Source organism: Hyaena hyaena, unplaced genomic scaffold (genome assembly GCF_003009895.1).
Source record: "Hyaena hyaena isolate Hyena2069 unplaced genomic scaffold, ASM300989v1 scaffold_729, whole genome shotgun sequence".
Lineage (NCBI taxonomy): Eukaryota > Metazoa > Chordata > Mammalia > Carnivora > Hyaenidae > Hyaena > Hyaena hyaena.
Genome location: NW_024081361.1, coordinates 984,538 through 1,005,671, shown reverse-complemented (window position 1 = coordinate 1,005,671; position 21,134 = coordinate 984,538). Strand labels below are relative to the sequence as shown.

General features: G+C 37.8%; 1 long non-coding RNA gene and 1 other non-coding gene across 2 annotated transcripts in view; both read right to left on the bottom strand.

Moving 5' to 3' along the window:
• Positions 1 to 2,507: 2,507 nt before the first annotated feature.
• LOC120220815 overlaps positions 2,508 to 21,134 on the bottom strand; it is a 57,860-nt gene continuing 39,233 nt past the window's right edge. The window contains exons 2-3 of the long non-coding RNA XR_005525665.1: positions 2,823 to 2,885; positions 2,508 to 2,632 (exon numbers count right to left, since the gene is read on the bottom strand). This is a non-coding gene — a long non-coding RNA (uncharacterized LOC120220815). The remainder of the gene's footprint in view (positions 2,633 to 2,822; positions 2,886 to 21,134) is intronic.
• LOC120220830 lies at positions 10,077 to 10,222 on the bottom strand. The gene has a single exon (XR_005525668.1). It is a non-coding gene; the product is annotated as a U4 spliceosomal RNA (small nuclear RNA).

The window sequence follows — 21,134 nt, the reverse complement described above, 5'->3', positions numbered from 1 at the left end:
AAAAAAAAAAAAAAAAAAAAAAAAAAAAAAAAAAGAAAAAGAAAAAGAAAAAGACTAACAACATGATAGTAATCCAAATAAAGGGTATGAACAGAAGATTTACAGAAGAGAAAATAGAAATAGCCAGTACACGTATGAAACAGGTTCAGCCTCACTGGAAAGCATGGAAATACAAATTAAAACAATAATATGTCATTAATAAAATTAACTATTTAACTAAGTATTATTTCTCTCCATTAGAAACATTGACAACAATGTTTAATTTTATTAATGAGCTTTTGCAAGGTTTTAAGGAAGGGAGTACTCTCAGATACTGCTAGAGGGAGTATAAATTAATTCCATCCTACACCCTAGCAGTTCCACATATAGATTTCTAGCTGGGAGAAACTAACACATATGCACAATATGGCACAGACACTTACGTGAAGGTTCTGTGCGGCACTATTTGTCATAGATAAAAATAAGTAACATTTTAACCATCCATCAATAAGAAAATAGCTAAAGAAATTGTAGATACACAATTGTACATTGTGTAGCACTCAAAAGGAATATACCAGATCTAATATAACACTGTATGTTAACTAGTTGATATTAAAATAAAAACTTAAAATGAAAATAAATTTTTAAAAAAAGAATACACTAGATCTATTTGTGTCAACATTGATAAATCACAAAACATCATTGCTAATTGAAAAAGGCAAGCTACGGGGTGCCTGGGTGTCTCAGTCGGTTAAGCGTCCGACTTCGGCTCAGGTCATGATCTCATGGTTCGTGGGTTCGAGCCCTGCGTCAGGTTCTATGCTCACAGCCAGCTCAGAGCCTGGAGCCTGTTTTGGATTCTGTGTCTCCCTCTCTCTCTGACCCTCCCCTTCTCACGCTGTCTCTCTCGCTCTCTCAAAAATAAATTAAAAAACATTTTAAAAAAGAAAGAGAAAAAGGCAAGCTGCAAAATATATGTATAATATATCATTTTGTCACACAAACACACACAAAGGATATTAAAACGATATTCTGAAAGTTCGCAATAGTGGTTACCACTGGGAAATGAGAAGTATATACATCTCAAGTTGGAAATGGCATGATAGCAGCTAACACTTATTAAGCGCTTTTTAAGTTTATATGCCATTTAAGTGTTTTGCATATATTATCACATTTATCCTTAAAAGTACCAAATGGATTAATAACATTTTCATTTGCCACATAAGGAAACTTGAGCACAGACAGGTTAAGTAACTTGCCTACAGCTGCACAGTCAGTTAATGGAGAGTTAAATTTGAGCCTAGGCAATCTGGTGCCAGCCCTCCTTTAGTTACTCTGCAACTGTGTCTAGGATACAGCCCTGGGGTACCACGGTAGTGTTGCAATGGGACTCCTCAGCAGCCTTAGCTGTAGGTTTCTGGGTTTTTTGGAAGGAGAATCTAGCATTCAGGAATCACTTATATAGTTAAAAAATTAATTTTAAACAAGAAAGGCAATTATTCATATATCTTAGATGGAACCATCTCCAAAAGAAAAAAGATGAATGAACGAGAGGGAAGAACAGAGGAAGGAAGGAAAGAAAGAAGAAAAAAAGAAAAGAAGAAGAGAGGGAAGGGAAGGAGGAAGGGAGATGGGATGGATGGGAAGGATGGGAAAGGAAGAAGGGAGGGGAGGAAGGAAGGAGAGGAAGGAAGGCAGGGAAGGAGGAAAGGAAGGACAGGGAGAGAGGGAGGTAGAGAAGGAGGGTGGGAGGAAGGAGATAAGAGAGAGAAGGACTTCCACTGCTCTTCATCTGTTTAGTGATGAATTTCATAACTCTGGTTTATCAGATGTTTCTAGTGCTCCAAGTTCCATGCCGTTATCAAGATTTATCTCAGACCAATTTTAGAATAAGGAGGTAAGAAGGAAAACAAAACATTTGAACTGTGAATATACTCTCTTGTCCACAAATGCCGACACCATCAGTCCAAGATTTTCTACAGAGAAGCTCTGTTGTGAGAAGAGCCCTTGTTTGCCCTTGAAGTGAATTCCTAACCTACTGCAATCAGTTCTGTCTCATTACCCAGAGGATGTTGCTTGGCCTGCAGTCATTCTCATTGTTTGGCTCTGATGGAGAAAGACAATTCCAATCAAACCACAATTAAAGCAAGGAAGGAAAGAAAACTTGTTCCTAGTTTCCAGAAACCATCCATTGCACCCAAGACCTTCGAAGGGCAGCAGGCATCTCCACCTAAGCAGGGCCCTCTTTACACCACCGCTGTAAGGGGAAACTCATCTTCCCAAAAAGCCAATCAAAGAGAGAAAACCCTATGAATTGAGGAGCCAAAAAGAAATTCTGCCACCAGGAACTGCATGTAACTTTTCCTTCAGCACAGAGAAACTTCTAGGCCTTAGCATAGTGTCCTAAATGGTGTTCTTGGACTTGGCCAATGCAATGTCTTCTGTTAACTTCTTCGGGGGTGGAGTAAGAGCTGAGGGAAGTGAGCTGTGAGCTCCCCCGCGTGGCTGAAGCAATCCACTAACCTGGATGGGGTGAATAGGTTTTTGCAGACTATCCTAGATTTCTCGTTTCTGTGTGCAATCCACTTCTCTTCTTTTGATGCGTTTTTATAGCATTTTCAGAAATAACATCATTTTGTGATGAGTTCTTGTCCTGAAACATTGAATGCTGCAGTGATTATGGCTGGGGTTAGCCCAGAATATTCTTCTCAATAATAAACAGTACAATATGCTTATTCCTATCTGTTTTTGCAAACCCACATGGCACTTCTTACGTGAACTCCTTTTTTGAACAAGTTGTTATTTTCAAAGCTGTGCTACAATTAATTTAGTATCCAACTTACCAAATACTCTATGGCCGAGGAGTGTGTGTCATTTACTCTGATGTAGTCCTCAAAATAGGGCACCTATGATTAAAAATCAAAATATACCATATAGGGCTTAATATATGTTCCTTACCCCAAAATACCTCAAAAACCCAAAACACAGAGCCCTTTAGCCAAAACTTGCAGTATTTCCTTCCTCCTCTGTCTTAGGAACTCCTTCCAGATATAGAACAAGGCTTGAATTTGGCAATTCTTCTTGCTGCTGCAGCATATTTTCTCATTCCCAAGAAAATGTTCTTTCTCAAAGAGTAAAATGCCCAAAATTAAAAGGCAAGCTGGCAAACTGGGGAAATACTGCAATGGCTATGATAAAGCACTTATATAAAACTATCAGAGGAAGTCTATTGCCCCACTAGATTAAAAAACAAAACTCTGAAGATTATTTCCAAAAGAGGAAACACTAGGCGCAAGAACAACTGTAAATACTTCAGCCTCTAAAGAAATCAAATAAATAAAAATTAAAACAAGATAACATGTCTGTGTATTATATTAACAAAGATGTTTAAAACACTGCATGTACATGTGGTAAAATAGACACTGGGATACTTATTTTTCAAAAACAATTTGGGAAAATATCAAAAGAAGCCTTAAAAATATTCATACCCTTTGACTTCTGGGATCACTGTGAAAAACATGGTACAATGGGAAAGCTTTATGTACAACATTGTTACTGAAATATTATGGACAGAAACCACCTAAGTAGTCAATATTAAGGGACTGGTTACTACCATAGTTTTCTTAGCCTAGTGATTGCCAACTGTGACTGTACATGGGAATGCCTTGAGGAACTATTTTTTCAATAGTGATGCTTATGCCACATATCAGAACTACTGATTCAAAATATCTAGGGGTAGAAGCTGGGCAGGCATATTTTTTAAAATTCTGCAACATGCATCCAGGGTTGAGAGCCATTCCAAGGACACTGTGGTAGTGGCATTAAATAAAATATTATGCAACCAGTAAAAATATGCTTTCAGAATTTTGAAAAATATTTTATTTCAAAGTACTTCTTTTTTTTTTTAAATATTTTATTTATTTCTAGGAGAGAGAGAGAGAGACAGCGTGAGTAGGGGAGGGTCAGAGAGAGAGAGGGAGTCACAGACTGAAACAGGCTCCGGGCTCTGAGCTGGCAGTCTGCACAGAGCCCGACGCGGGGCTCGAACCCACGAACCGCGAGATCATGACCTAAGCGAAAGTCGGACGCTTAACCGACTAAGCCACCCAGGCGCCCCTATTTCAAAGTACTTCTAAACTTAGCAAATACATTGTAAAGTTGGCACAAGGAGCTCCTATCTACCCATCACCCAGAGGCCCATTTTGAATTTGGCTAATTATCCCAGAAATAACCCTTTTTACTGAAGGATCCAGTCCAGGATCTCATATTGTTCCCAATTTGTATGCCTTTCTTGACTTCTATCACTCTGACATTTCTTAAGATAATAGGACAATCAAAAGAAAGATTATAGGGCAATCATTTTATAGCATGTCTTTCAATGTGGGTGTGTCAGGGTCCCTCAAGATCACCCCGTTTTAATGATTTGCTAGGAGAAATGACAGAGCTCAGCATATCTTCTTCCTTACAACTATGATTACAGCCAAAGGATACAAAGCAAAACCTGTGAAGGGAAAATGCACAATGGGCAAGGTCCAGACAAAAGTGTGGGCAAGCTCCAAGAATCCTCTCCCAGTGAAGGTACACAGGACACACTTAACTCCCCCAGCAGTGACTGGTGATAATATATGTGAATGTTGCTTACCAGGTAGCTTATTAGGGACTCAGTGCCCAAAATTTTTACTGGGAGCTTGTCACATTAGGCACCCCTGCCTAGCAAATTTCCAGGCTCCCAGAACGAAAGAGGCTCTTAGCATAAACCACATTCTTCATGCAAACAATTTAGGCAAGTGAACGAGCTACTCTTGTCAGTTAGTGTGGTGGGAACACTCCTGAGGTGTGGGAACTCCAGGTTCCCAGAGACCAATGGGGGCCAATCTCACAAGCAGGGCTTTCTAAGAAAAAACCTTTTCCAAAGCCTCCTATGTGAACTCTTTCCTACACAGATTTATCTGATGTTTCTAGGATCTGACTCGGGTAACGTATTTTTGCTAGACTGTCACAGATGTTGTATTCTTCTCATCGTACCTACTGGGTGGAACATGGCATCAATTGGCCCCTATAATAAAAAATGTGATTTCATTTTGACAGCTGATGGTTTTCAAGTTCTATCCCTCTCCTTCTGCCCCACGCTGGGCACGCTAATAAGAAAGCTCAGATGCTCCCTCTTTTGGTGTAGGTGAGAAATTCAAACCACACAATCCCTGGTTCATGCCTAAAAACTCCATCCTTTAAACAAAATAAAAGCCAAAAACAGTCACCTTCCTTGCCCTCCCAAGCCATTTTCAGATCTGCATGGGGTCATGCACTATTCTCCATCCTGGGGTGTGAGTGTGAGTGTGTGTGTCTGTGTGTGTTCATCAGTCTCGAAATCTGAACAACTTTGGGTAGGTGGTCTATCCTATGTCTACAAAGTCCTGTTGCGAGTGATGTTAACTTCACATAGTTAAGACTGTATTTGTCAGGTCCCTAAAAATGTAAAGATGTCTTTCTTCTTTTTGTAACAATAATATTTTGTAGAAAGATAATTTCACTATGAAAAATCTCATTCTTCACCTCACTTTCACTCACTAGCTTTGATGACAATTATTGTTATTACTCTGATTTTTGCCAAATGAAGATTTTCTAATACCATGTATTCTTCTACATTTACTAATTGGTTTTCTGCTCTAAGGAAGACTAAAGAAGTCTTCCCATTTACTTATTTATCCAATTTTATTAAGATATACTTGACATATAAAATTTGTAAAGTTCAAGGTGTACAAAGTGATGGTTTGGTATATATATGTATATTGCAAAATGGTTACCACAATAAGGTTAGTTAATACTTCCATCACTTCACATACATACATACAATTTTGTGTGTGTGGTGAGAACATTTAAGGTATACAGTCTTAGCAACTTTCAAGTATATGATACAGTATTGCTAATTATATCCACCAGGCTGAATACTAGATCCTCAAAATTTATTCATCTTCTAACTGGAAGTTTGTACATCTTGACCAGCATCTCCCAATTTTTCCCACCCCCACCTCCCTTGCAACCACCATCTTACTCTCTGTTTCTATGAATTTGGCATTTTTAGATTCCACATATAAGTGAAATCATGCAATATTTGTATTTCTCTGACTTATTTCACTTAGCATAATGTCCTCAAGGTCCATCCATGTTGTTGTGAATGGCAGGATTTCCTTCTCTGTTATGGTTGAATAATATTCTATGTATATATGTGCCACATTTTCTTTATCCATTTGTACATCAATGGATGCTTAGGTTGATTCTATGTCTTGGCTATTGCAAATAATGCTGCAGTGAACATGAGGGTGCAGAAATCTCTTCAAGGTAATGATTTCATTTCAATCAGATAGATAGCTAGAAGTGGGATTGCTGAATCATGTAGTAAATCCAATTTTAATTTTTCAGGAAACTCCACAGTTTCCCATTGTGGCTGTATCAGTTTATATTTCCACCAACAATATACAAGTTTTCCAATTTCTCCACAACCTCATCAACACTTATCTCTTGGTTTGTTTGGGATTTTTTGTTTTTGGTTTTTTTTTTGGGGGGGGGGTTGGAGGCTTTTTGAGAATAGCCATTCTAATAGGTGGGAGGTGATATCTTATTATGGTATTGCTCTGCATTTCTCTGATGAGCCAGTGGCCTTTTGTATTTGGAAAAATGTCTATTCAGTTCCTGTAGTACTCATTTTTTATTGAATTACTTGTTTTTTGCTATTGATTTGTATGAGTCTCATATACTTTTGCTTTTAACACCTTATCAGATAGATGGTTTGCAAGTATTTTCTCCCTTCTATAGGCAACCTTTTCATTTCATTCATTCATTTCATTCTTTTGCTGTACCAGTTTTTTAGTTTCATATAGTCCCACTTGTTCATTTGCTTTTGTTGCTTGTACTTTCAGTGTCATATCTGCAAACTAGTTGCCAAGACCAATGTCAAGGAGTTTTTCTGTTTTTTTTTTTTCAAGAATTTTTATAGTTTCAGATACTGCTTAAGTCTTTAATCCATTTCAAGTTAATTTTTGTGAGTCGTATAAGACAGGAGTCAAATTCATTCTTTTGCATGTGAATATCTAGTTTTTCAAGCACTGCTTATTGAAGAGGCTGTCCTTTCCCCATTGAGGTTTCTTGGCTCCATTATAAAATATTAGCTGACTGTAGATTAGTGAGTTTATTTCTGGGCTCTGCATTCTGTTCCACTGTACTATATGTCTATGCCAGTACCATACAGTTTTAATTAATATAGTTTTTATTTCTGTAGCTAGGACCACATTGAGTCTGCCACTTTACTGAGAACTTGTCTTCTCAAAACAACTCTCCTTGGTCTTGGATTGCACTAGAATTTCACCACCTCCCACCTAGTACTCAAAGTTCCCACAAAGTCACTTTTATCCATGGATCTTTACTATTTTTCCAATGTTATGTTGATACAATACTGCCTTGATTACAGTATCTTTATAAGTCCTAAAATCTAGTATTAGAAGCCCCAAACTTTCTTCTTTTTCAAAGTTGTTTAGTTATTCCAGGCTTCTTTGTATTTCCATATACATTTGAAAATCAGATTGTCAATTGCTAAAAAATAAAACACATACTGGATTCTAATTTGGGGAGAATTTACATCTTAACAATACCTAATCTTTTAATTCATGAACATAGCTAGGTCTCCATTTAGTTAAGTCTCCTTTAATTGTGTTGTTTCCCATGTATAAGTTTATGGTTATTCTTATCATTTTTTTTCACTTGTCTTCTTTCTATGATTTTTCTCTTTATTGCTGGTTTTAAGTAATTTGTTTATGATGTAACTTAGTATATATTTTTCATGTTTCTTATGTCTGGAGTTTCTGGAGATTCTCAGATCTGTGGGTTTAGAGTTTTCACCAAATTTGGAAATTTTTCAGCCATTATTTCTTTGAATATTTTTTTTCTCTCCCCACTTAACTACTTTAGGATCTTCCATTATATGTGTATTCGGCTGACCATGTCATAAGTTTACTAAAGTTGTGTTCAGTTTTCTTCAGTCTTCTTTTTTCCTGTATTTTATTTTAAGTGGTATTTATTGCTATGTCTTTGAGTTCACTAATCTTCCCTTCTGAGGTGATTAATCTTCTGTTAACTCCATCCAGTATATTTTTTTATTTCAGACATTGTATTCTCAATTTTTAAAAGTTTGTTCTGAGTTTTTAAAAATATCTTTCAAGTGTCTCCCTAATGTCCTCATATTTTAATCTAATTTTTTGAACATATGAAATAAAATTACAATATCTGTTTTAATGTTCTTATCTACTAATTCCCATAATTTGCATAATCTATTTCTATTGATAGGTTTTTCCCCATTATAGTTCATATATTCATACTTCTTCAAATACCTAGTAGCTTTTTATTGGAACTTGCATTGCTAATTTTACACTGTTGGGTGCTAGACTTTTTCCCCATATTTCTACCAATATTCTTGAGCTTTGTTCTGGGAATAGTTACTTGGAAACAGTTTGATCCTGTTGAGGCTTGCTTTTAAGCTTTTTCATGTAAGACCAGAACACTTTTAATCTGGGGCAAATTTTGTCCCACTGCTAAACAGCATTATCCTTCTGAGTGCAGTACTGACATCCATAAGCTGGGAGGTCTATCCACTCTGACTGATGGGAAATATAAACTCCTCCAAGCCCTACATAAACCCCAATGATTTTCTTTCTAGTCCTTCTAGGCAGTATTTTTTTCCCAAAAATTGAGTCATTTCCTCGCAGACAGATGATGTTAATTCCTCAGATGAAACTCAAAGGGGATGCTCATCAGCTGTTTAGAGCTTTACTTCTGAAAGGCTCACTCTTCTTCAGGTATTGTGCCTGCCTGCTTGGACTGACACAGCCATCTCCTTATAGACTGTAGGGAAAAGTCAGTCCTTATTATGCTGTGTTGTCCAAAAGCAAACAGTTCATTAGTGGCATTTTGAAAAAAAAAAAATTAAAATAAAGAAAAAAGTGGGACAACAAATACTTTTTTGTATTAATTTTTTTCTTTTTTTAATTTATTTTGAGAGAGTGAGAGCAAGTGAGCACATGAAGGGGAGGGGCAGAGAGAGGAAGAGAGAGACTCTTAAGCAGGCTTCACACTCAGCATGGAGCCTGATGTAGGGTTTTGTCTCCAAACCTTGAGATCATGACCCGCGCTGAAATCAAGTCAGACACTTAACCAACTAAGCCATCCAAGTGCCCCCAACAATACTTTTTAAAGAAGAGAATGGAAAGTAGAAAGAGGATGTGGTAAAATTTTTTACAGAATTTTTAATAACATTGGAGAAAGCTTAGGAGAGTCTTAATTTTTTTAAGAATACAAAATTGTACATATAATATGGTTTCAATTATGAAAATACACACATACACAGGACAAAAATAAGAGAGATACTAACAACATTTGCCCTTTAGAATAGGATTTTTCTTATTCTTAGTTTTTCTGTATTTTCCAAAGCTTAAATAAGAATTAACTATCATTTTCATAATAAACAAGAAAAATATAACAAACTGGGGAGAGAAACTGGGTTCATCTTAAAATAAAAAGGAAAAGGAAAAGAGAGCAAAATGCCCCAAATTTTGTGACACTTTTGTTGGGTAGAAGGAATCTATGAGTCTTCATATTAAGATTAGAAATTCTATTTATTTAACTTCCCAAAATGTCACCACTCACCACCACCACTAGCACTAAAAATGTGGTGGTAGATCCAAGGATCCAAGTAAGATGCTTTTAATTCCAAGTAAGATGCTCTACAATACTAAATAAAACTGCCTTCTCACTTACACTGACCTGAAGACTGATGATAGCCAGTGGCCAAAGGCCCTCTGGCATTTGATATGAATGCCAGAAATTTGGCTCCAGCGATCTAAATTCTTGACTTAATGCTATGATGCCACAAGTAAGTTTTCAGAGTGGATGCTGAACTTTACAGTAACATTTAAACTCCATAGGCTTCAAAGAAACATGGGAAAGTTATTTTAAACAGCCCAGAGAACAAACAAATCTGTAGGGGTTACTGCTCATAAAAATCTAACTCTCTTTGCTAGACTTCTACGTAGCATGTCCTCCACCACACTTCCTCTGCTATCTTGCATTGATAAAGTCAGTGTTTGAAGGACTTCAAGAAACTTTGTGTAAAGATAGTTTATCTAAATGTTTCAATTAGCAATAATTGTGCCACAGATAAACCTCATTGGCCACGATACTGCCAGTGCACAAAGCTCTAAATGAACATAAAATAAAAATAGCCTTTCCCTCCAAAAAGCCTCTTTGTTCACTGATTCCCCACCAAAATTCAGTGTTTCTTCTTCCATATAAACCTATATTTGCTATGGCTAACTCAGTTTTCTGCTATCCTGTTCATACATATTAAAGGACTCAATGACATAATTGGCTTTGCTTTTCACTCAGTTGCTTAGGGCTTATAAAAATAAAACACAAATACCCACAGCTGTTCCAGGCAATCACTCAGCTCTTTGAGAAAAAAAATACAGATATAGGGACAGGTGGCCTCACTCTCAGCACAATGTTCAGAATCAAGGGTACAAGGACCGCAGCTGTGTTTCCAGGAGAACACTAACAAACTCCCTGGCTTTATAGGCTAACTATAGTTACATATGGACATCCAAGATGAAGAGAGTGGTCTTTCTGGAGGCTTGTTTCTTCTGGAAGTTGACCAACTGATATCCAAGGTCTACGGGGATACCTTGGGATTTCTATTTACCTAGGGGAAGTAGTTCAGCAGTCCAGAAAAACAGAAAATCAGCAACAAACCAAATGTCAGGTGGTAAGGTTGGTAAAGAATACAGTTAGAGATCTACCTGACTTTTCTAACCTGATTGCAATCTAAGTACAATTGAACAAACGCATAGACATAGCAAGAAAAGGTAATAGCTCAGATAATTTTGAAGGAGATTAACTAACTGGGTGATGCTGTCTGATTCTACTCTTAATATACTCACAGCACCTCCCTCCTAATCAAAGCTTCTGACTGCTACACAGCAGATATAAAACCACAGAAGTCATGATTCTTATTTCAAACACTGGCTGTCCTAGCAGCCCCAGCTCTTTTCAGCTATGGCTGTCCCCAGATCTTGCCTAATGACCCGCTGAATCTCAGAACTCCTACACAACTGTTTTCAGCCTTATTTACATCTCTGATTTCAGACTCACTACAGAATTGAGTTGGCAGTTTCCACTCCATCTCTCAGCCCTATTGGCCGCAGCCCTGGCCCATCACCTTCTCTCAAGTGGTAAGTGAATCAAATAGCAGCTTAAATCTCTATACCATCTTTCTACCCTAAACCACCATAAAACCTGCTCAAACCAATTTAGCTATTGACTTATGAGATATATTGACACTTCTTAATCATTTTCCATGGTTGACTCTGTCCAATCCTAATTTCCAGTGAAAGAATTTGAGAATAATCAAGATGATGATACAAGAAAAAAAATCTAACAAAGAAAAAATATAATGGTATTCGTATTATCCATATATGTTGATAAATATATCAAAAGTTACCAAAATGTATCAAAAATATACCAAAATATCCAAAAATACATATATTCTCCATATATGTTGATAAATATTTATTAAATGAATATAAGTAAAACAATAGAAAGCCATTACCAACTCAAACCAACACATATGATGTACTCATAAAGATAGTCCTCCCAAACTTTACAGATATTCCAAACATCTCTTTTTGTGAATTATAAATTTTAGTAATCCTTAGGAGGATAGAGGATTTGGGGAAGATGGCAGAGTAGGAAGCACCAGGAATCAGTCTCCTTAACCTAGACAACTGCATTGACAGACTCTGTCTGATGTAACATTTTTGGAACTCGGGAGTCTACTGAAGGTTTACAACTTCCAAGGTAAGGCTTTGGCAGTAAATTGTGGTTCATTTCAGTCAATTTTATCTCTTGGCACAGTAGCAGCTACTCATCCCACACTCCCACAGCCCTATAGAAAGTTCTAGGAGCAGGCAAGCATGGGAACCAGGACCAAACATTTGGAATTGTTCTCTAATAACTGGTGCTTCTGATCACAGAAGTGTAGACAAAAGGTAGCAGCATAGTTGTTGTACTTCCCTCAATTGTGGCAAGCCTTTCCCCTTGGGCTGAAATGATTCCTATAGTATTTAAAAGGCTAGAAGCTTTCCCCTCCCTCCCTTTTTCCTTTGTTCTCCTTTGGGGAGCAAGATATTGAAGACTGGGACATTAAAAAGCAACCACATATGCAGGAAGAATTAAAAAGTCTCCACACCTGCCAGGGAAATGTACAGTTTCTGAAAAGAACTGAGGAGACTAAGTGTACATATTAGGCCTGTACTTGGTATGAAGACAGCCCACAACAATCAAAAGCAAAAACAGGAAAATAATACAAAAAGAGCAAAACCTTTTAATCTTGATGAGGTCCCAATAGTTCATTTTTGCTCTTGATTCCCTTGCCTTGGGTGATGTGTCAAGTAAGAAATTGCTGCGGTTGCATGGCAAAGGAAACAATCCATAAAACTAATAGGCAACCGATGGAATGGGAAAAGATAGTTGCAAATGACATATCAGATAAAGACAACTGATGGAATGGGAAAAGATAGTTGCAAATGACATATCAGATAAGGGCAAATGACATATCAGATACATTTTTAGTATCCAAAATCTATAAGGAACTCACCAAACTCCACGCCCGAAAAACAAACAACCCAGTGAAGAAATGGGCAGAAGACATGAACAGACACTTCTCCAAAGAGGACATCCAGATGGCCAACAGACATATGAAACGATGCTCGGCATCCCTCCTCATCAGGGAAATACAAATCAAAACCACACTGAGATACCACCTCACACCAGTCAGAGTGGCTAAAATGAACAAATTAGAGGACTCTAGATGCTGGCAAGGATGTGGAGAAACGGGCACCCTCCTACACTGTTGGTGGGAATGTAAACTAGTGCAGCCCCTCAGGAAAACAGTATGGAGGTTCCTCAAAAAATTAACAATAGAACTCCCCTAGGACCTGGCAGTAGCACTGCTAGGAATTTACCCAAGGGATACAGGAGTGCTGATGCATAGGGGCACATGTACCCCAATGTTCATAGCAGCACTCTCAACAATAGCCAAAACATGGAAAGAGCCTAAGTGTCCATCAACGGACACATGGATCAAGAAGATGTGGTTCATCTATACGATGGAATACTACATGGCAATGAGAAAGAATGAAATCTGGCCATGTTTAGCAACGTGGATGGACCTTGAGGGTGTTATGCTGAGCAAAATAAGTCAGGCAGAGAAGGACAGATACCATATGTTTGCACATATAGGAGGATTAGGAGGAATTTAATGGAGGACCGTGGGAGAGAAGACGGGGAAAAATAGTTGGGGAGAGGGAGGGAGGCAAACCATGAGAGACTCTTGAATGCCAAGAACAAACTGAGGGCTGATGGGGGTGAGGGGGGAGGGGAAGGGGAGTGATGGGCATGGAGTAGGGCACTTGTAGGGATGAGCACTGGGTGTTATATGGAAACCAACTTGACAATAAACTATTAAAAAAAGAATTTATTTTTTTTAATATTTTTATTTATTTTTTTTTATTTCTAGGATAGAGAGAGACAGCATGAACAGGGGAGGGTCAGAGTGAGAGGGAGTCACAGACTGAAACAGGCTCCAGGCTCCGAGCTGGCAGTCAGCACAGAGCCCGACGCGAGGCTTGAACCCACGAACCGCGAGATCATGACCTAAGCGAAAGTCGGACGCTTAACCGACTAAGCCACCCAGGCGCCCCAAAAAAGAATTTATTTTTAAAAAAAGAGCAAAACCTGAGGAAGGAGAAGAATCCTATTTTCAGAGTTATCATACAATTAAAGTGTTCAGTTTTTAACCAAAAAAAAAAAAAAATCACAAGACATACAAAGATACAGGAAGGTATGTCCCATTCAAAGGGCAAAAATAAACTAGAGAAAACTATCTCTGAAAAAGATCTAATGGCAGATCTATTAGACAAACACTTTAAAACAACTACCTAAAAATTGTTCAGAGAACTAATGGAAGATGTAAAGAAAGTCAAGAAAATAATGTATAAGCAAAATGGAAATATCAATAAAGAGAAACTTTTTTTAAAAAGTAAAATAAAAATTCCTACATAATGGGAAGAGATTTCTCAAAAAGTTAAAACTGGAAATACCTATGATCCAGTAATCACACTACTGGGTATTTACCCCCAAAACTACAAAAACACTAATTCAAATGGATATATGCACTCCTATGTTTATGGCAACATTATCTGTAATAGCCAAATTATGAAAATAGCCTAAGTGTCCATCAATAGATGAATGGATAAAGACGTGGCATGTATACAATGGAATATTATTCAGCCATAAAAAAGCCATTCAGCCATGAAATCCTGCCATTTGCAACAACATGGATGGAGCTAGAGATATAATTCTAAGTGAAATAAATCAGTCAGAAAAAACAAATACCATATGATTTCACTCATATGTGGAATTTAAGAAACAAAACAAATGAGCAAAGTAAAAAAATAGAGAGAGACAGACCAAGAAACAGACTCTTAACTTTAGAGAATTGATGGTTACCAGAAGGGAGGTTGGGGGGGAAGAGGGGGATGAGTGAAATAGATGATGGGGACTAAAGAATACACTTAACCATGATGAGCAGTGAGTAATGTATAGAACTGTTGAATCACTATATTATATCCCTCAAACTAATATAATACTGTCTATTAACTATAGTGGAATTAGATAAATAATGAAAATACAGCATACCAAAACATATAGGACTCAGTGAAAGCAATACTAAGGGGAAACTGTATAAATATAATACTTACATTAATAAAGATCTCAAGTCAGCAACCTACCTTTATACCTCATGGAACTAGAAAAAGAAAAGCAAATGAATCCCAAAGCTGTCATAAAGAAGAAAATAATAAAGGTTAAATAAAACATAAATAATGAAAAACAGAATAGAAACATAAAAGAGAAAATCAAATCAATGATGGTTCAAAAAGATCAACAAAATTGACAAAATTTCAGTTAGATAGACTAAGACAGAAAAAAAGACCCAAATTACTGAAATCACAAATGAAAGTGAAAACAATATTACAAATTCTACAGAAATAAACAGGATTTTAAGAGAGTATTATGAACAATAGTAAGCCAATGCATTGGATAACCTAAATGAAAGGGAAAAATCCTTAGAAACACAATGCCTACCAAGACTAAATCATGAAGAAATAGAAAATCTAGATAGACCTATATCTAGTAAAAAGATTGAATCAGTAATTTGTTCTGACAAAGAAAAGCCCTGGACTTGAAAAGTCCAAGACTAGGTTTCACTGACAAATTCTGCCAAACATTTAAAGAACTAATACCAATTCTTCTCAAACTGTTACCAAAAAATTGAAGAAGAAAACATTTTCTAATTCATTCTGAGGCCAGCTTTACACTGGTATCAAAAGCCAGACAAAGACACTATCAGAAAAGAAAAATACAAATAAATATCCCTTATGAACACTGACACGAAAATCTTCAACAGAATTCTAGCAAAATGAATTCAGCCACATATTAAAAGATTATGCACCATGACCAAGTGATCATTCCTTCAATGCAAGGATGGTTCAATAAATAAAACTCAATCAATATAATCCATCATATTAACAGAATGAAAGATAAAAACCACATGATCATCTCAAATGATACAGAAAAAGCATTTGATAAAATTCAACACCCTTTCATGATAAAAAACTAAACAAATAAGTAATAGATGACAACTACCTCAATATAATGAAAGTCATATAAAAAACCCACAGCAAACATCGTACTCAGTAGTGAAATACCAAAAGCTTTTCCTCTAAGATCAGGAACAAGGCAAGGATGCCTCCTTTCCCCACTTCTATTCAACATAGTGTTGAAAACTCTGGCCAGAGCAATTATGCAAGAAAAAGAAAAGGGATCCAAATAGGAAAGGGAGAAGTAAAATTATCATTGTTCACAGATGACAGCAATCCTTTTTTTCTTTAATCTTTTATTTTTGAGAGAGAGAGATACAGAGACAGAGCATGAGCAGGGGAGGAGCAGAAAGAGAAAGAGTCACAGAATATGAAGAGGTTCCAGACTCCAGCCTATCAGCACACAGCCCGATGCAGGGCTTGAACCCACAAACCATGAGATCATAACCTGAGCCAAAGTTGGACACTTAACCAACGGAGTCACCAAGGCGCCCTGACAGCAATCCTTAATACCAGGGCCATCCAAGCCATATCGGAGCCTATGACAAAAGGAAAATTCATACTGATTCTGTTTTTCTTTAAAATTTTGATACCTCATTCATCAATTTTTTATATTAATTTTGATTTCATAAATGTGACTACTGAGTTTTTTGCTCCTTTAAATTTTGTACCTGCTATGAGCGCCTCACTTATTTGACTCTAGACTGGGCCTTGGTTAATACTCAGTAAGTTTCTTAATAACACCTGAAAATTAAGTCACTTGCCTCTAAGAATAGGAGGAAAATCTTACATTTGTTAGTCATTTTCCAACCTACCTTGAGGCTCTGCACTGTGTAGGGCCTTTGCACTTGCTGTTCCTTATGCCTTGATTATTGTATCCATCTTCACATGGCTGGCTACCTCTCACCCTTCTCAAATTAGGTGTCTTATCAGAGAAACCTTCACCAAACCACTCCTTTTACAATATGTCTTTAAATTAAGTCTCTATTACTTTGGATGACAAAATCCTTCTTGTTTCTTTCATAACACTTAAAAAGTCACATTTATTTACTTGTGGGGTGAGTTCTTCACTGTGTGTAACCCCCATGCCCCTATAAGCTCCATGAGAACAGGGACCATACTATTCACCATTGCTCACCATTACATCACCATGACCTAGTTGACCTAAAACATAATAGGTGCTCAGTATATAATGATCGAATGGGTTAAAAAGCTAAGGAGGACTTAGAAACACTCAGATAAGTTGGAGAACTTCAAGGGCAAAAGTCTTGTTCTGCTTCAAGTTGAATGTCTGGAACACAATCACCTTATCTCCCAAGGACACAGATTCCTCAAAGTGAATCAAAGGGTGAGCATGGTTTGGGAGAAAGGGCCTAATGGGATTCAATTATAGTTGAAAGCCTGGGGGGGCGGGGGGGGGGGTTCCAAGAAAAAGTGTTAGTTGGACAGAAGATGAAGGTACAGTGTTACAGAGTTACTGAGCCAGAATGTATATAGTACAGAATGTACAGTGGACAGAGTTATTGGGCCAGATCCAAATGGGAGTCATAACGAGGCCTCAAGGGCTTTCCACAGCACGTGCTGGAACTGAGGTAAAACCCAATCAGCCAGAGAAACCACTGGGCCCTGACCAAACTGGCAAGGCCAGAACACAAATTAAACTAGGAAATGGTTTCAGCCTTGAATGCTTTCAGGACTGGCTGTAACCAGGCAGAAGATTGTTATCACTAAGGAAGCAGAGACACAGCTGTGCGAACACAAGGACTCCCTCCACTTAATACCATGGGATTATATAAGCAAACGCATCAAGACACCACCTTGCAATGAGGCAAACGGGGAGAGGAAAGATCTCTAAACTAAAGATGACTAAAACTAAAAGACCAAAGATCAAGGAGACTATTTAAGTCATTGAACTGGACTACATTTGTTTGCCCTTCTCTCTCCTGACTTTGAAGGGATTTGTACAGGAGATCACTTCAGTTGTGGAAAAGTCAGGAATCTACATTTTCTTACCACATCCAAGTGATAGGGCAAGAAAATTGAAAGACTTGCCAGCAAATGAACAAAAGAACTCTGACGGGTTCTAGTCTGCAAACATGGGTCTGTATGGCTCATCTGAATCTGACTTAGGACTGCCTTTTGTCTGGTCCTAGAATAATTCCCTTATCAGAGCTGGGAAAGACTTCGGTGCTCACGTGTTTCAACCTTCCTCATTTTACAAATAAGAAAACGGATCTTATTAGTTATTCATCTCAGTATGGTCTCTTGAAGAGCCATCCCCCTCTCAGCAAGTCCTGCCAGAATACACGGGAATACACGGGAATACATGTGAATATCAGGGTACATGGGTCTCCCATGTCCTTGCCCCAGGCTCTCAGTCTTTCTCAATGCTTCTTGCCGATGCTCCATCTGACGCAAAACTTAGCGCAGGGTCTCCCCCCCTCAGTGCTTCTCACTGCAGAGCCAGCCCCATTGCTCAGTACTGGCTCTTGCTTCAGCTCTGTGGCAAAACTATCTTATGAGCAGCTTTTTAGATACCCTCCCCCCTTGGTTTGACTGGCCCCTGAAAACCTCACACTGGTATGGTAACCATTAGGCAACATTCTCACATCTGCTATGACCTTGGCAATGAGGATAACTACCTCTTTCATTTTTCTACATCTTGATCTCTTCAGTGACATTATAAATTCCTTAAAACAAGGAGTATTCATCTATTCTTCCCCACATTACCTAATACAGTTCCTGGCAAAAAATATTGGCTAATTGATTTAAAATCATTCTTCAATCACCAATACAACCCCCACACTATGTTCTGAGTGAGCAGAGTAGGCAGCTGTTGGCTTGATATAAATTTAGAGTTTAGGAAAGCTCTCCCAGCCCAAGGACCGTTTCTCTCTGCCAGGATACCTAAAATAACCACATTACTCACTCCTTTGAGTCAAGGCCTTGAAAATTCTTGTTAAAATGCAAATGTCATCTGAAAGGGATAACATGAAGTTATCAATGCCTATTAATACCACAGAATATTATTAGCTTAGCATGGAATAAGATAGATCCAGAATATGGAAGAGCAGACCAATATTTAGGACCTGGTGAAATCAGGAACATCTTGGCAATTGGTGCATGCATATTGAAAGGAACAAGGATCTGAGCAAACTCAAGTGAGATGGTAGTAAAAGAGCACCTGATATAACGCAAAAAAAGGATTAATAATAATAATGGCTAATATTTTTAAGTACATACTCTATGCCAAATAGTATTGTAGGTGCTTCACATACATTAGGTCACTTTTCATTTCTTCATCTATAAGATAGATGTAACCATTATTCCACACTGCTAGTGATTTATTCAATAGTACAAAGCTAGTGAGGGGTAGAGCTGGAATTTGGAACAAGTTATGTGGTTCTAGGGTCTGTGTTGACCCTTCAGGCCATAGCATCACTGTGTTCCATGGTTGTTTTCACTAATATGGTCATGATTTTAACCACAGAAAGGGGGTCACGTGTTCCTCTTGCTCCTCCTCACCTACATTCTACAAGCCTTTTGATATGTCTACTCGTTCCAATTTCTCCTACAACCCAGCCCAAGTTCTCTTTATTTCTTCTCTATGAAGTACTCTCTGTCTGCCAGGCACCGTGCCAGTGCCTCATCTTATGTATGCCTCAGATAAAATACTAACAATTTCTACATGAAGAAACTAAGGCACAGGAAGTTTCATTACCTGCCCTCCCACCCCTGGCCAAAGTCATTCTGTAAATATTAGTCCTGGGATAGGAACTCACAAAAGCTGGCTCCAGAGCCCTCACTCATATTTCCCCTGTGATCCCGCTATCCTAAGAATTTCCTAACCTGCCCACATTTTGCTGATCTTTCCCAAACCACAGCCCCCCATACCACAAACCCTAAGGCCTCACCTTCCCACCCTAGCTCTGAACCTTGCATTCAAGGAGGTGGATGTTGAGGTTACCACCTTCCTCATGCTGCTCCAGGCATAAGTCTCCACAGAAAAGCTACTGGTTTGACTATATAAAAAAAAAAAAAAGTTAAGGGGCACCTGGGGGACTCAGCCAGTTAAGCATCAGATTCTTGATTTAGATTCAGGTCATGATCTTGTGGTTCATGAGTTGGAGCCCCCCACCCCCCATCAGGCTCCACACTGGCAGTGCAGAGCCTGCTTGGGCTTCTCGTTCTCCTCTCTCTCTCTGCCCCTCCTCCCCCTCTCAAAATAAATAAATAAACGTGAAAAACATTAAACATTTCTGCATGGTCACAAACAATTCAAAAAACAAAAGGCAACCTGGGAAAATATTCACAGCATATGTGATGAAGGGCTAATTTTCCTAATTTACACAGAACTTTTAGAGACACATACCCAAAAAGGAGGGGAAAAAATGACATAGGGTATAAACATGCAATTCAGTGGCTTAAATTCAGTTTTAAATGTTTGAACTTAATTTTTAAAATGCTATTTTTACATACCACAATATATTATTTCTCACCTATTTTACTGGACAAAATTTTAAAGATTGATACCAAGTTTTTATAGAAAGTGGGAAAAAAGACCTTTATAGACTATCATTCAGAATATGAATTAGTGTAGCTTTTTCATAGGGCAATTTGAGAACATCTACCAAAGTGTAAAATGCATATACCATTTGGTTCAACCTTGCTACTACAAAAAATTCACTTTACAGACATAGTGAATTAACAAGGATTTCTGTCCAAGAATGTTCACTGCAGCACTTTTTGGTTAAAAAAAAAAGCCCAATTGCTGGTAAGTAGATCATAGAAAATGAATGATGATATCACGGATACATTTCTAAAGATATCTATACTAAGCTGCATGGTCTCCAAATTGAGTTATACATACCAAGGGTACCTAAAACAATCCAGTGCAAGATGGAAGAAAAGATTAGAACTAATATTGAATATATATCTAATGTATTTAATCTTATCTTTCTTCAATCTATTTTCATGTATATTTTTAAATGCACATAATACATGAATATAATGGTTGAAGGGGTTCAGAGTTCTTCTCTGGCACAAGGATTATTTTGAGCTGAAAGCAACTGAGAGGAAACAGACACAGGGAAAATTCTCTGAGGCACCTGGCTGGCTCGGTAGAAAAAGCATGTGACTCTTGATCTTAGGGTTATAAGTCTGAGCCCCACATTGGGTATAGAGAGTACTTAAAAAATTTTTTTTAATCTTAAAAGAACAAAACAAAACACCTCTCTTCCTGCCCCTCTATACCAGGAAGGGCAGTACCATCCTTAATCACTTAACCACTCTATACTCTTAATCAGCTCAGAGTGAGCACCAGAGAAACCTGCATACCATGCTGAAACCTCGCTGAAATAACCCTTATCTTCCATGAGTTTTCTCCATATATCT